Genomic DNA, 15,757 nt, shown 5'->3' on the forward strand with positions numbered 1-15,757 from the left:
ACGAGGCTACTGTCATATAACTGAAAGACAGTGAAGGCCTGTACCTTGATGATTTCCCAGTCTCCATCTTCTCTCTCATGTACAGCCGCTTCCTGCTAGAAGTCAATCACACAACTTTGATTCAACTCATCCAAACCTGAACTCATCATTTCTTCCCTTCTTCCTTAACATGCATTCCCTACTTAAGTTGTTGAGAGTAGTTACTCAAGTTAGCTACCAAGGGTCTTCTTTTCCTTCACTCCAGTGGCCACCTAGCCTTAAAAATTCAAATACTTAAATATTTTCTTACTCCTAATTGGCATTACCTTGGTGAAGATATGAGGGGAATAATGCAGAGTAAAAAGAAAAACAAAAACAGTGGTGGGGTCCATGAATTAGTGATCCCAACAAGGTCATAAAAATTCTGGAATGGGAGTACTAGAGTGTGTTGGAAAGACAAGAGATTGTGGTCAGCAAGTGTAATGTTTGAAGCTGAGATTTCAAAGGTGGTGCAGTTTTTGTTGATGCTAAGATCTTGGTGTGGCTGTGTGGGTAGGACATTATTATTAGAGTCAGGAGGTTAAGGGACTGAGAGGCCAGAGTAGTAGAGGAATCATCAACATGGATACTGAAGTCCCCAAGAATAATAGTAGTAGCATTAGTCATAGTCACAGTATTAGAGAGGTACTGAGGTACTGAAGTCATCAATAAATGATAGGAAATGAGGCAGTAGGAGGTCATATTCATCCCTAGATGCAAGTTAAAGAAATATACATACATATCATAACCCAAGGGGGACCCCTGATGTCCTGATCAGGCACTGGGCCACAAAAAACACTTGAGGTTTGTGAATAAATCTTGCCCCTCTTGACTTTATTATTATTCTGAACGCTTCAACTCCCATCCTTCTCTAGGAACCAAGACCCAAGTTTCATTTTTGTAACCGAAACTTCTAAGTGAGGGGGAACAGTCAACAAAATATGGTGGAAATAAAGGGTCCCATTGTGAGTTTAAATGGTATATTTTGGGTAATCTGAGAATATCCCTCAGCCAGATCCATGCTCCTTGTCTCTTCTTCCAAGAGCCTGGACAGCAGTTTGGAGGTCCCAAGGGTCAGTAGGATGTTTTTTTCTCCTTCACACTCTTTGGTGGTCACTGAATCATAAGAAAATATTCTGGGACTTTGTTTATTGCTTGGTGGCCTTTCCATTTCTTTATTTTCTAATTCACCCTTCATTGTTTGTGGTCTGCTCCTGTTCTCCTTCTTCTGATCCTAGAAGACAGAGCCAAGCCCTAGTACTTCAGAATGTGGATGCATCATCACATGTAGGAGTATGTGCCTGCATTTGTGTATGTCTGGCAGTAGGGGTGATGGCTAGTGATGGGTTTGGGCTGGGTAGGCAGGAGACCAGGAAACGGAAAAGAACTTAGAGGTTAATGTAGGCAGGCCACCAGCTGGCATTACAAGTTGACTGGAGTTGGGGGTGGGAGTGGAGAATGGCATACTACAAAATAATAAACCGTTTGCCCAGACACTCAATTAGTTCAGTGTGGCTTGATAGACATTCCATTGGGAACAATTACTGTAACTGAATGTGGACATTTGTGAAGAAGAGAGTGCAGGTAGAGATGGAAGAGCTAAGCGCTGAGGTCCAAACCTTGACGAACTCTCACATTTAGGGGTGAGGAGGAGGAGGGGCATTGGTCAGAGTGTGAAGGACAACCAGGATATTGGTTCTGAGGTCAGTGAAGAGAAGAATTTCAAAAAGCAAAGGTAGTGTCTATAGCACTGAATGATGGTGAAAGGCCTTAGAACTTTGTGCCTGGAAGCGACTGGTGGCCTGGGGAAGAACTGCTCGATCAGAATTGATACTTAGCGGTAGGGATCCAGATAGTAAGTGGATGGAGCAGACCTAGGGTCAGTAATTATACACAGAGAGTTGAGGAACTCAACTCTGTGTAAAGGAAAAATGAGGTAATGCTAAAGAGACACATTTATCTAATGAAGAAGGTTTTTGTTGCTTTTTGTTTTGTTTAAATTAAAGCTAAGGGAAATGTGTGCCTATTTGTGCTCCATTCTCTCTCTGTCTGGGGGAGGAGCTGAGAAACCATCAGTGTGTTCACCCTGATTCCTCCGTATCCTTGGTAAACAAGGATGTGAGGACTCAGAAAGTTAAGCCTGTGATCACTGGTTCAAGCTTTCCAGGAGCTATATCACTTGGGAAGAAACAAACCCCAACTTTCTAAAATTAACTGTTGAAATCTTGTCGTCTTGGCTAATTTTAAACTTCGGAATTTCATAGGCAATGAAATTGTTATGGACTGCATGTTTTTGTCTACCCCCCACCCCCAAATTTCTGCGTTGAAACCTAATCCCCAATGTGATGATGTTTGGAAATGGGGACTTTGGCAGGTGATTACGTCATGAGGGTGGAGCATCTCTAAGGGGATTAGTACCCTTAGAAGAAGAGACTCAAGAAAGCTAACTAGTCCTTTCTTCCCTGTGAGGACACAGTGAGAAGGTGACCATCTACAAGCCAGGAAGAGCACCCTCATCCAGAACTGAATCTGCCAGCACCATGATCTTAGACTGCAGCATCCAGAACTATGAGAACTAAGTTGTCTAAGCCACCCAATCTTTGGTACTCTTTTATAGCAGCCAAATGGACTAAGGTGGAAATCTAGATTCTACCTATTCTGCAGCCCCAAACAGAAATGCTGCTGTCTCTCCACCTCTCTTAAATGTGAATCTTTAAACTGTCTGTCCCGGTGTTCCCAGATGATGGTCGGCTTTTTGTTGACAGGCAGCACTGAGCATTGGCTCATTCGTGGGGTAGACGGTTGTTTCCTGTTCTCCAGCCATGACAAATTGCTGACTGTTGGCATCACTGATGAAATAAGTAAGGCCTCTGCCACCCCAGCTTCTATTACTTTTTAATATGAGTTACTTTAATAGAAAGACTTAAATGCTTCTTTCTATTGCTTTGCCTCAGCACTTCTGGGGTCATAAATTCTTTTCCCTCTTGTCTGCTATTACTGGCATATCAATCCTTTCTAGTTCTGTGAGCACTAAAATTGAAAGAAAACAAGGTTGTGGCTTTATGCATTTTTAATTTAACAAAATCCCAGCTTTGAAGTTGAGGAAAACAATGCTCGTGGCAGTTCAAGGGGGCTACCAGGAAAGCCTTTAGAGAGGCGGGATCAATGGAAGCTTCACAGGGAACCATCCCCATCCTTCATCTATGGGGGGCTCCCAGCTGACTTTGTATTTCTTATGAATTGCAATTGGGTTGTAAATCTTCGGTACTACCCCTCTTGTTCTGTCTCCCCCTTGACTACATACCAAAACTGACTGTGATGGGAGAGCTCACACTCCCAGCCTTGGAGAAGAATCTATGCATCATTTGGTTCATCCCCAGGGCTCCCGGGTGAAGTGTTCAGCTGGTTGGATGACAATGAAAGGAAAAGAGTATCTCTGTTCTTAAAACTATCTCTTAAAGGTAATTCTCATCGGCACTTAGTTCCAGAGTCTCAAAAGTCTGTTAGTCGGGAAGTCCTTCCTCACCTCTAGCTCACACTCCATTCTCATGGAGCGAGTCTATTCCCTAGAGGTGGAAAAAAATGCAAGTTGGCATAAAGCCCAAGAAAGAATGAAATAAAATGTCCCTTTAGGCATGGCCCAGAGGCATGATTAACACCATTGCTCATCAGCATAAAATATATTCAATTATGAGGGATTAAGAGGCTTGGGAAAGCAAAATGCTAAAGCAGATGAAATATGAGCATATTAGTGGAAAACAGTGCTACAGGACAGCAGAGGCTGAGGCTGCCTCCAGGATAGAAGTGCCTGTCAGATGATGCTAAGGAAGTGCAGCCAGCCACGTACGCTACTGAGGGTGACTGTTTCCTGAATTCTGAGTTCTTGAGAGGTTCTTTACTGTTAAGAGGAGGTGGTGCTGGAGAGGTAAATTCTGCCTAACCTGGCCACCACATTTACTCTGAAAAAGAAAGTGCTTTGCAAAATCCTTCATTTCCTTTATAGGAGCAATTGCTGGAACTAAATCAGTCAAAGGGGCTTTAATATGGGCTGACCCTTGAAATGCCCCACAAAGGGAAACCACTTGGACGACTCTCCCAGATTCTCTCCTGGTGGATTTACATAGCTTAGGCAGAGAGGAGAATGGGTGAAGCATCATTGCCTGTGCAGTGGCAGGTGGGGGCAAGGCACTGGGTGGGTCGATGACAGCCTTCCAAGCAAAAGGCAGAGGAGCAGAAGAACAAGAGCCACCCTTTAGGATACACAGTAGTGACCTCCCAACTAGGACCAGAATGCCACTGATCGATGAGGCGAGCAAGTTACTTGTGGCATCTTCTATTTGCCTGCTGCTGTTACTCGCCATGTCTCGAGAGATGCAGAGATGAGCTAGCCTGAGCACACAGCTGTGCTGGGCACTGTGGGAATTGGTAGAGGGCTAGTGCTAGAGAAGCAGTGATGGAGACTCTTACTAGGTGATAATGGAGTGGAATTCTGAGAGCTAGAACAGGGTGCTCCAAGATCAAAGCAGATTGTTGGAGAACAGTGTTGTGAGGAGAATGACCTCTAGAGTCAGGAGGACTTGACTCTGAACTCTAAGTCTTAGACCCACAGCTATGTGACTTGATTGAGTTGTTTAACCTGCCTCTGTTTCTTTGCCTTCATGCACAGAATGGGAATCATAACCACCCCAACTCTTAAAGCTCTGGTGAGAGAGATGTTTCATAATGCGTGTGAAGCTCCTAACACAGTGTCTGGCACATAGTAAGCCCTAAGTGCATTTTTGATAAGTATTATCATCATCAGAGACAGAGCTGAGAAATGTGAGTGGAGAATACAAGAAATGGATAGTGAGTAGGTGACAGAAGCAAATACAGGGGATTTGACAACCTTTCAGGCACATTGGATATCACATATGCCATGCTGTAGGGGTCTTTAAGGGACTGCATGGTCTTGACAGCCTAGGTAGAGAAGCCAAAGAAGAATAGAAATACAGGAGTTCAGAAACCCAATCTGAGTGCCTCACCATATGGGTTGGGATGGGTTGAGTTGGATTCATGATCACTGAGTAGGGTGTGTGATCATGTCCAGAGACCGTGACTTAAGTAACATTGGCAGATCTCTGTTACTTGTACCCATGGTGGTGTGGAAAAGGTGAGTCCGTTGACAGACACTGAATTGGCCTTTCTGTTCCTTAGATAAAAGTATCCTATTTGCGTTGGTTTACAGAAGAAGGGCTTAAAGATCTTTGCAAATAAAGCTCAAATGTATCTGCCTTCCCTCCTTGCTTAGAAAGACTCAGAATGCAAAATGAAAGTTATTGATTCCAGGAGAATGGAAGGGTGGCATCTTATTTGTTTGCAGATCTGGCCTCTCAACTTCTTGGAAACAAAACTACTGTGAGGGTGTGATTTGTATCCCTTTCTGTAATATATTTGTTTCTTTACTCATTTGTCGAATATGTATTGAGCTCCTTTTACATGAAAAGCACCGTGCTAGACCTCAAGAATGAACAAAGCAGCCCTCAAGGAGCTCATAAGAGAACAAGTCAGATTAACAAATACCTGTAATCAAATGAGGAGAGAGCAATAATGAAAGTAGATCAAGAGCAGACCCCCATCTATCTCTGAGATGTATAGTCAACATACAGAGTGCAGGGGTAGAGAAAAGGCATTGTGAGATTTTACATGGTATGCCCACAAGACGACTAATAGGAAGTAGGATAAAAGGCATGGCAGAGAGATCTTTGGGAAAATTAATACACAGCATCTCTCTTGGTTCCCGAGTCTCCAGATAATTTGAGCCTCCAGCTGTGATACCAGAATTGGGAATAGTTGCTTTCCAGGTGCGCATCACTGGAACCAAGGAAAATGAGAGGCAGGTGCCCAAACCCATCCATCTGCTGAGCCACATCCACCAAGTTTGAAGCCCCTCAGCACCTGGCTCACTGGAGGCAAGGCCTTTTCTTGAAAACCAGTTGGCCCAATAAAACAGAAGGCAAGCTTGAGAGTGGGGAGGTCTGTCCTAGGAGCTGAGAAATGGCAGTAGTGGAATTCTTTCATATCCATCGAACAGAAGGGGAAATTACTCATACCTTTTAAGGCTCTGCTACCCTGTATTATGGGGACTATGGAGGAAACTAACATAGGCAACAATATAGCTCAGGCCAGAAAGTTGGAATAGATATCTTGCTCCTAATAGGGGTCTGTAAATATCTGTTGAATGGATGAATGAATTGCATACACATGCACCATATTATTCTAGCCTCAAGTTTTGATTTGGTTTCCATGGCTTGAGGCCAGATGCCTACTGGGAACTCTTCCAAGTCACCAGTCTTGATCTTTTCTTAACTGCTCTCAGGGGATCCAGAGAGTGCTTCTGGTGTCTGGCATGAGCAGCGTGGCCCTGTGCCCTGAGAGAGCCAGTGCGCTACTCATATTGGCCTTAAGTCTAGTCACCCGCTGTGTAGAGCCTACCACCCAGATGGTATAGACTCAGATTCCAGTCCACTTGGAAAGGCTAGGTCCTGCCAACTCCATCTCCAAGGGGGCAGTCTGTATAGAAGCCACGTGCCAAACTACCCAGGACTTTGCCAACCAGAAGATGGTGAGTGGTCCTGTCCTGTAAGTCCACCTAAAACAGGCAGCAGATGGGAAACTGGAACAGGGTGGAGAACAGCTGGATGACATTTGCTGCATAATAGCTCTTGAGGGATTCGAAAATCATTGTTTAATTTCCCTTCCCGCTTTCTCATGTAAATAAATGTCCTATGTCAGGGATGTGGAAGTCAGAAATTTTGTTTATTGAAACTCAGCCTCACAGCTCTCCAGCCTTCTTCTTACTGATTGCTGACACACATGTCCAAGCACCTGCACACATGCACGCAGACGTTCAAGTGCACAAAGACATATACATGCACATGTAAGCATTCACCTCCACCAATAGGGCAATGCTGCTAACTGTGAACCTAAGGCCTTATTTTGTTTATTGTGCATCTAAGGGCCTTGCCAGGGGCCTGGGTTTCCTCTCTGAAGTCTCTTTTAAAAATTAAATCTGGCTCTTTGGGGCTGCAACAGGAAAACTGAATTTGAGATACAGTAATTCTAGATATTTATATCCTTCCGTCATTTGCTCAGTTGGTCTTCTTGCAGCTGTGGTTCGTTAGGGATTATGACACCAAAAGGAATAGCAGAAATACACATATTTAATAAGAATTTTTTTTTCTTCATTTCTTTCCCTGGCTCTAAATAGCCAGTTGGAGGGAGGGGAGCTCTGCCTTAGGAGAGGATCTCAGGGGCCAGGAACAGTTGCCCTGGAGTTGGGGGGCCAGGCCTGCCTGGAGAGAGGACTGAGACGGAAGCCTGGAAAAGCTGGAGCTGGATTCTGGTCCCCAAGTTTCCTGCAGAGGAGAGGAGAGTGGCTCTGCAGGTGCCCATCTACAGAAGAATTTAAAGCCCAGTTCTGCTTTCTTGAGTGCCTAGTTTGAAGGCCAGGTGTTCTGTGGTCTGGGTAATCCATTAGCTACACTCTTCATTGCTTTTGTGGATATGCCCTTGGGCCCCAAAAGGAAGCTGGAGACGTTGGAAGACTCCTGACTCAGGGAGCATCCTTCTTAGTGACAGGAGTGGCAGGTAGTCACCTGGGTGTGGGCCAAGACCCCCGAAGGGTCCCGGGGCCCACAAACAGCCCTTGGTTTCAGTTCTAAGTCACTTTGAGGTACACACATGCTCAGAGGCTATGTTGCCATTTGCCTTCTGACTCCAGATAGTGTCTGCATCCTGGACCCCAGGATCTTTGGCTGGGGGTGTTTCACAAGTGTTTCTTGATTCTCTCGTGTAATAATCCATCAGTGCAAGTAGGGGGTTATTCTTCATTACCAGAGAAAAAAGAGAAGGAAAAAGGACAGGACTTTTCTTGTCTTTAAAAGCTGTGCCCTTTCAACTGAGAGCCACTCACCCCAGCTCTCTGCAATGTGGTGAAATTTCCCCAAGCTAGCCCATCGGGTTCTGGGAGCTCAGCATAAAAATTACAGCTGCCTTTGAGACCGCCTGACCCTGCTGCATCAAGCCCTGGAGTGAGGCCAAACCACCACTTAAAATGACAATTCTGTACAAAGTGGCACAATGACATGTTAAAAATATATAGATGGATATAGATGTAATATGAAAATATATATTTTTCCTGCTCTCACCATCAGAAGCAGGCATGTTAAAGGTATTAACAATTGGTGTTCCTCTCTGGAGGGATCCTCTAGTTATGGGCTTTGGAACCCAGACAGGAAATGTGAATCATGCAGCAATGCAAAATTAATTCAGACGGAAAGAAAGGATGTAGCCCAGGTAACTGGGGTGGAGAGGCCCACGGGGGGCTGGAGGTGTCTAACCTGCCTCCTGCCCTTGTCCTCCCCAGCTCTCTGTGGCAGAAGAGAGGCTTTCTTTGAAGAGGATGGCTGCTGTGGGACCTGGAAGCTACCAAAGGTAGAGTGAGTTGACACACCCTTTCATTTTAAGGCGAAAACCTGAGGAGGAAATCTCTGTGCAATGGCCAAGCCTCCACATGGCTGTCTCTGACTTTCTAGGGCACCTGGAAATCCGTGGAAAGCTTGTTGTGCATATATTGAAGGCACAGATGTGGTTTTTACCCTTCTATCCCCTTGGGGCTGGCTCCAGACAGGCAGAGGTGGAGGTGACTCAGACGGAGACCTGAGGCCATCTGTACCTGTGCCCAGCAGCATTTGCCCCTCCCCTGCTAGGGGGATGGAAATTTCCCAGACTAGATTTCCTCCGGTGGGGGGGGGGGGGGGGGAGACAGAAACAGCTTTACCTTTGTTTCCAGATTTTAATTTCCTGGAATTTGTCCCAAGCATTATTTCTAAGTTGTTGTGTTGTTGTTGTTGATGTTTCCAAAATAACCTCTCAGTTCAGACAGGAGAGATAACCTTTTGGCCCCTTCCTGTTTAAAAACCAAAGATGATTTTTCTGTTCTTAAACTACAGCACCTTTCCATTGCAAACTACTTGCTCTGGCTCTTTGTAACGCGATGTGAAATTCCTGGTACTGACAGACTTGTGGATCAAATTTCCGGAGTAAAAGAATAATTTGGTAACAAGCTCAGTGTTTTCCAGCTCCTTCTGGGCTTGCTGGCAACCAGACTACAGCTTTCTCTATCAGCTCCTGCATTTACTGATCTCTCCATATACTTTTTATTTTTGATAAAATTTATACTTTTGATTTCGGCGTTCTGATGTCTGCCTTATTTTAAACTTTGAAATTGAGATATAACAGTCAGGTACACACTAATGTTATCCATACAGCTCAGTGAAGGGTTTCATCTGAATACGCCCACATAACCCCCATCCAGATCATGTTACAGGACCCGTCGAGCACTCCCATCCGCCAGTCCACCCCAGCCCCTCCTTGCCCAGGCGTAACCCCATCTTTCACATCTATCACTGTAGGCGAGATTTGTCTGTTCTAGAGTTTCACCTGAATGGAATCATCCATTCTGTACTCTTTTGTGCCTGGTTCTTTCATTGAACAGTATGTTTTTAAGATTCATCCATGTTGTTGCATGTCAGTAGATTTCTATAGTACTCCATTATATGAATGTATGATAAATAGTTATATTGATGAATAGTTGGGTTGTTTGTAGATTGGGCTAAAATGGATAAAGCTACTCTCAACATTCTTTTACCTGGTTTTGTTTTTTCTTTTTTTTCTTTTTTTTTTTTTTGGCAAACATATACTCCCATTTCTTCGGATATCTAAGACTGGAGTTACTGAGTCATAGGTTATGCATACGTTTAGCTTTAGCAGATGCTTCCAAATGTGTTTCAAAGTGGTTGTAAGAAGTGGCAGCTCTCCCTCAGTACCCTGTCCAGCACTGGGTTTTGTCTGTCTGTACAGCTGTTTATACAGGTAGTTGTTGCATGTGTTTTCTCCAGGGGCCCCTTGTGCCTTAACCACACCTTAAATTTCTCAGAACATACCATGGAAGGGGTAGGGTAGCCCCTCCCGGGGGCTGTACTAATGTGAAAACCGTAAGTCCCATGTCTCGGGAGCCCTCTTACTTCCTGGCAAACTGGGGTGGTGGGTCACCCAAAATGGAGGATGGAAAGAAAAGAGGCTTTGGCAAGGAGCTGAATGGTTTGAATCCTACTTCACCCACTAACAGTGTGAAATCAGTCAAGGGAAAGAGTAACTGACAGACAGATAAATATGTAGCAGAGCAAATACAGTAAAATGTTAATGGCACAATCTAGGTTGGTGGGTACACAGGTGTTAATTGCAAAATTCTTTCAACTTTGCTGTATGTTTGGAAATAGAGATAATAAAATGTTGGGGGAAAAACAGTAGGGATAACGCTGCTTGCCGTAAGGGCTCTATTTCTTTCAGGTCATGGAGCAGCTAAGAACAAATGCCCTCATCGTTCAGGTCTTCACATCTCAGCTGCCCCACCCAGTTCCTTTATTTCCTAAAAAGCCTTTCAGGGGGTGCCTGGGTGGCCCAGTCGGTTAAGCGTCTGACTTCAGCTCAGGTCATGATCTCACGGTCCGTGAGTTCAAGCCCCGCGTTGGGCTCTGTGCTGACCGCTCAGAGCCTGGAGCCTGCTTCAGATTCTGTGTCTCCCTCTCTCTCTGACCCTCCCCCGTTCATGCTCTGTCTCTCTCTGTCTCAAAAATAAGTAAACATTAAAAAAAGAAAAAGCCTTTCAGAAGAAGAGAGACAAAGGAGTAAATAGCAAATAAGAGCAAATGAAGAGACCTTGTCTTTAAATTCCAACAGTCATGTTGCTTTGCTCAGTCTTCTTGTGAAAGAGCCGGAAGCTTAGAGTCAAATCTCCCACCTCCCTGTCCCCCGGCCCCGCCCCTGGCCCCCCCACATTGACCTCCCACCAGCCTCAGGTAGAATAGGGCTGGACGATTACACGTGACCTGATGCCTTCTTGAGCCATATTCTCCAGCCTCTCTGCTTCTAACTTTGCTGTCATCGCTTGTAAAGCTGACTTACTTTTATCCTCTTTCAAAGCCGTCTCTTGTTCCCATGGCAACTTACTGGGGGTCTTCTATCACCATGGGAACATGGCTGCTGGGTTTAAATACACCTTATCACCACAGCATTAAAAAATATGGGGAGAGAGGGAGACGGGTTGTCAAGGAAACAGAATTCAGGTCTTCTCCATGAGAGATAGGCTGGGGAAGAGGAAGTGCTGTTGGGAGTTTAGAACCAGCACCACACCCAATCTTGCTTCTGTTGGGATAACCATGCATTCTTTGTGCAGATTCTGTGCGTGTGCCCATGTGTGTGATTGTCTGTCAACCTTGGCCATCTGATGAGCTTGATAGCAAAGCATCTGGGAGATTTCAAGGGTCTCAGAGGAAGCTCTGCAGACTCAGCTTGAGGCTATAGGAATGGCATGGTATCTCTCTGTCTCACACACAGACACACAGTGAACAGGTCACTATAGGGCTCCTTATCATCCTTGTCACCAAGAGGGCAGCACTTCCATGGTGAGCAGCCCAGGAAAACCAAACCAAAACAGAGACCTGAAGCATAGAACAAAAGGGCATAAAAAGGGTCTCAATGACGGGAAATGTGAATCTCATCCATGACATGGGTAAAAAGAGTGTACCTGAAAAAAGCCAGTACTGTTTCTTCTGGGTCATCTATTATTTCTAGAGGCAAATGAGACACTTGGTCAGTCCCCTACCTTGTCAGAGGGATAGTTGATGAGTATTGAGGGCACCCACCTTTCTAATAACAGTGGACAGCAAAGGAAGGTGCTTGGCCCTTCCCTGGTGGAGAAGAAAGAAGACACATGGCAGACTCCCACTCACAGGCTTCTAAGGACCCAGTGCAGGTATCCCCTGCTTTCCAAGTTTTTGTTAGGCCACTTCACCTTGATGAAAGGCCTACATCAGTACCTGCTTTTGCTAACCAAAAGAAATCCAAAGAGGATTTCCATTTTTAGGGGAAAAAAAGCCATTGCTATACTAATGTAGGTCTTTAGTAAAAGCAAAGTGGCCTAGTGGGAACTTGCAGAAAGTGGGGGATACTTTTTGCTTTATGTCATTTTGGCTTAAAAGGTTTCTTAAGAACACTCTATGTTCAGAGAGTGGCAGAAACCTGTGTATTGTGTACAATATTGTGTATAGTGGAGCTCAGTCAGGGTCATTGCACATATATTCAAAGTCAAAAAAAATACTACCTCATTAACCTCTATGTCATTACTACTAAGGTACCTGAGCCTTTTATGCCCATCCTGGAATTTTATCTTTCAGGAAGAAATAGGAACCAACATGTCCCAGGCCCAGGTGATGGTTCTTCTCCCTTTTTAGTGACTTCTAGGGTCCTCAGACTGTCATGTGATTGCTCAGAGCCACCCTTTGCAATGTTCTGCCCAGATGACCCTCCTTTTCAGTCCCAGCCCAACAGCCCCTGCCCTCTCATGACCTCAGATTTAGCCTCTCCTCCACAGGCATGAACAGAGGAAAGAGGAAGGGCACTTGTCTTAGGAAAGTCTGGGTTTGAATTGCATGCCCACCACTACCTAGATTGGTGAACTTGGAGGAATCTCTTACTTAAGTTTCTATTTCTGAAATAAATTCACAGGAAGATTCTAAGGATTAAGTGAGATAACGTAAAAGTGTTCGGCAAACTCTGGGCACTATGCACTGACAAGGACTGAAGATTGTACCTTTCATGTAGCCCTGAGCAAACAGGGAGACTTGGACCATAGAAGTGATTCTGAGGCGGCCTCGTCAGAGGCGGGATGTGGGCCTTTCTGGCTGTGAGCTTCTGAGAGCAGGAGCCACGCCCACAGGCCCCAGTCCTGTGCTGGGTTCCTAATAAGCTCAAGAACAGCTGCTGATTCACAGGTGTGGTCTTATTGACTGGGACATCCAGGGCCCTCCACAGGCTCTACACAGTGGGTGGCAGCATGTCCATACATGGGCTAAGTGGGAATCAAAACCTGCAGGTCCAGACAAAGCTGAGCCAGCCCCATGGAGCCGCTGCAGAAGGAGGGCAGGAGGGCTATGAATTTTGAGTGTCTCTAGGAAGGACATGATTCATAGTCTGCTGCCAGGAGGGGACCTCTCTGCAGGTCTTGACTCCATTTTTTGGAGCTTACTCCCCACCCTGGCCACTGCCCCATATTCTCCTCTTAACACTTGTCTGCTTGGGAGGCCAGCCTGGTAATAGCTCCAAGAGAGACAGATTATTAGTCCTTCTCCAGAAAGAACCAATTATTCAATAGCCTCACCTACAGTTTTCTGAAAGCAAAAATGGCAGGAAGAGTGCTACCTCCTGCTGCCACCTGGGACGCTTATTCTGAGAGCAGAACCTAGGCCTGCAGTGGGCTAGATCCGAGTGAGGGGTCCGACACGGATGCAGTGCCAGTGAGGTGGAAGGAAGGTGGATGGAGGATATGTGCAACAGGATACAGGAGTGGGATCAGGAAATCACCCAGTGCCAGGCTCCCAAACAAGACTGAATGTACCACCAGAGGCATGTGGCATTGTGCCTGGAGCAAAACCACGAGGTCTGCACATAGTGTACTCTCTAATAAGTAATCTAAAACATCACTTAATGTTAACACAGTGAACAAGGATCTATTTCAATACAAGGTGTCATTTTTGCATGAATTGCATCAATTGTGACTTCCAATTTTTTTTTTCTGCTTTTTATTTTTCTTGCTGCTCAGTCCTCAGGTTATACTTCTTTCTAGAGCCCTGGAGGTATGACTTTGCTGTCTTCTGCGATCAGGGTATTTCATTCAATCATCCATTCATTCAGTTATCAAATATTGAGTGGTAACGATGAGTTAGGCACAAGAAATCCAGCAAGGAGCAAACCACACATGAACCTGGAGTTTATGGAGTTTCCTCTCTGGGGAAATCTTTGAAAATGTTGATGAACCAAAATGGTCTCCTTTGTGTTTGAAGATCGTCCATGGGGCATGGTGAACTTTGTTTTCTCTCACCAGATCTGCACACAGAGATTAGATAAGTAACAGTTGCTTGTTGAACGAATGAGTGAATAACAAATAGCTTTCTCCATTGGATGAGAAGGCTGACTGGCTGACTCCCAAAGTGCTTTCCAACCTCTGACTCTATGCTTCTCTCTTCCCTGTGCTGCACAGACACTGGCAGAGGTGCTATTGGCCCAGGCCCAGGAGGGGTTTCTGGAACTCCTTTCCATTTGTCTCCTTTAGAGTCTTGTGCTTTGATCTCTTGAAGACAAAGTCAGCTTCCTCCAGGAGGCTGGGCATTCCACGAGTCTCCAAGTCTTTTTTTTTCAGTCTTCTCTTCCTTGACTAGTCAGGCAATGGAAGGAACCCGTTGGGGCCTAGAATCTTTTTTTGTTTTGCGTTGTTTCAAATTTTTATTTAAAGTCTAGTTGGCTAACATATAGTGTAATATTGGTTTTAGGAGTAGAATTTAGTGATTCATCCCTTACATGTAACACCCAGTACTCATCATAACAAGTACCTTCCTTGGTACGCATCACCCATTTAGCCAACTCCCCACCCCCTCCCTCCATCAGCCCTCAGTTTTTTCTCTATAGTTAAGAGTCTCTTATGGTTTGCTTCCCTGTCTCTTTTCTCTTCTCATATATTCATCTGTTTTGTTTCTTAGATTCCACATTTAAGTAAATTTATATGGTATTTATCTTTGTTTGACTTGTTTCACTTAGCATAATACACTCTAGCTTCATCTACATTGTTGCAGATGGCAAGATTTCATTCTTTTTGAGGGCTGAGTAATATTCCATTGTATGTCTGTATGTATATACACACCCCATCTTCTTTATCCATTCATCAGTTGATAGACATTTGGGCTCTTTCCATAGTTTGGCAATTGTTGGTAATGATGCTATAAACATTGGGGTTCATGTGCCCCTTGGAGTCAGCATTTTTGTATCCTTTGGGCTAATATCTAGTAGTGCAATTCCTGGGTCATAGGGTAATTATATTTTTAACCTTTTGAGGAACCTCCATAGTCTTCTCCAGAGTGGCTGTACCAGTTCACATTCTCACCAACAGTGTAAGAAGGTTTCCCTTTCTCCACCTCCTCGTGAACATCTGTTGTTTCTTGTGTTGTAATTTTAGCCATTCTGACAGGTGTGAGGTGGTATCTCATTGTGGTTTTGATTTGTATTTCCCTGATGGTGAGTTGTGTGGAGCATCTTTTCACGTGTCTGTTGGCCATCTGGATGTCTTCTTCGGAAAAATGTCTATTCATGTCTTCGGGTCTAGAATCTTAAAAAAAAAAAAAAAGGCTATAAGTTGATAGGGGCTGGAGACAAAAAGAGAAAATTAAATACTTCTCTCCCACCTCTGTTTTGGGCAGGGAATGTGTTTGCTTCAAATATGGTGGAAGCCTAGCAAAGGCGGGCTGGTTCCTAATTGGAGATGTATAAACTTCACCTCTGAAAGGCACCATCCAAAATGGCCCAGCCCAGAAACAAAGAGGTAGGGTATATACACCTGCAAAGTCTTGTGTCACACATGGGCACAGGAAGTAGAAGGGACAAGAAGGTCCTGGACATCTGGGAAATTGGGTTGGGCATGAGAGTGGAAGGCTCCAGCTGGGCCACGTCCCTGTGGTGTGACTGTCCCCATTGTTTCCCTTGGAAGGGTGTGTGTGTGTGTGTGTGTGTGTGTGTGTGTGTGTGTGTGTCTTTGTGTCTATGTGTGTGTGCGTGTGTTTGGGCGGTGGTGGGTAGGTGCATGTAGCATTCA

Source organism: Lynx rufus, unplaced genomic scaffold, assembly GCF_022079265.1.
Source record: "Lynx rufus isolate CCGP_SWC_20201006 ecotype Redwood Valley unplaced genomic scaffold, mLynRuf1.p SCAF_9, whole genome shotgun sequence".
Taxonomy (NCBI): domain Eukaryota; kingdom Metazoa; phylum Chordata; class Mammalia; order Carnivora; family Felidae; genus Lynx; species Lynx rufus.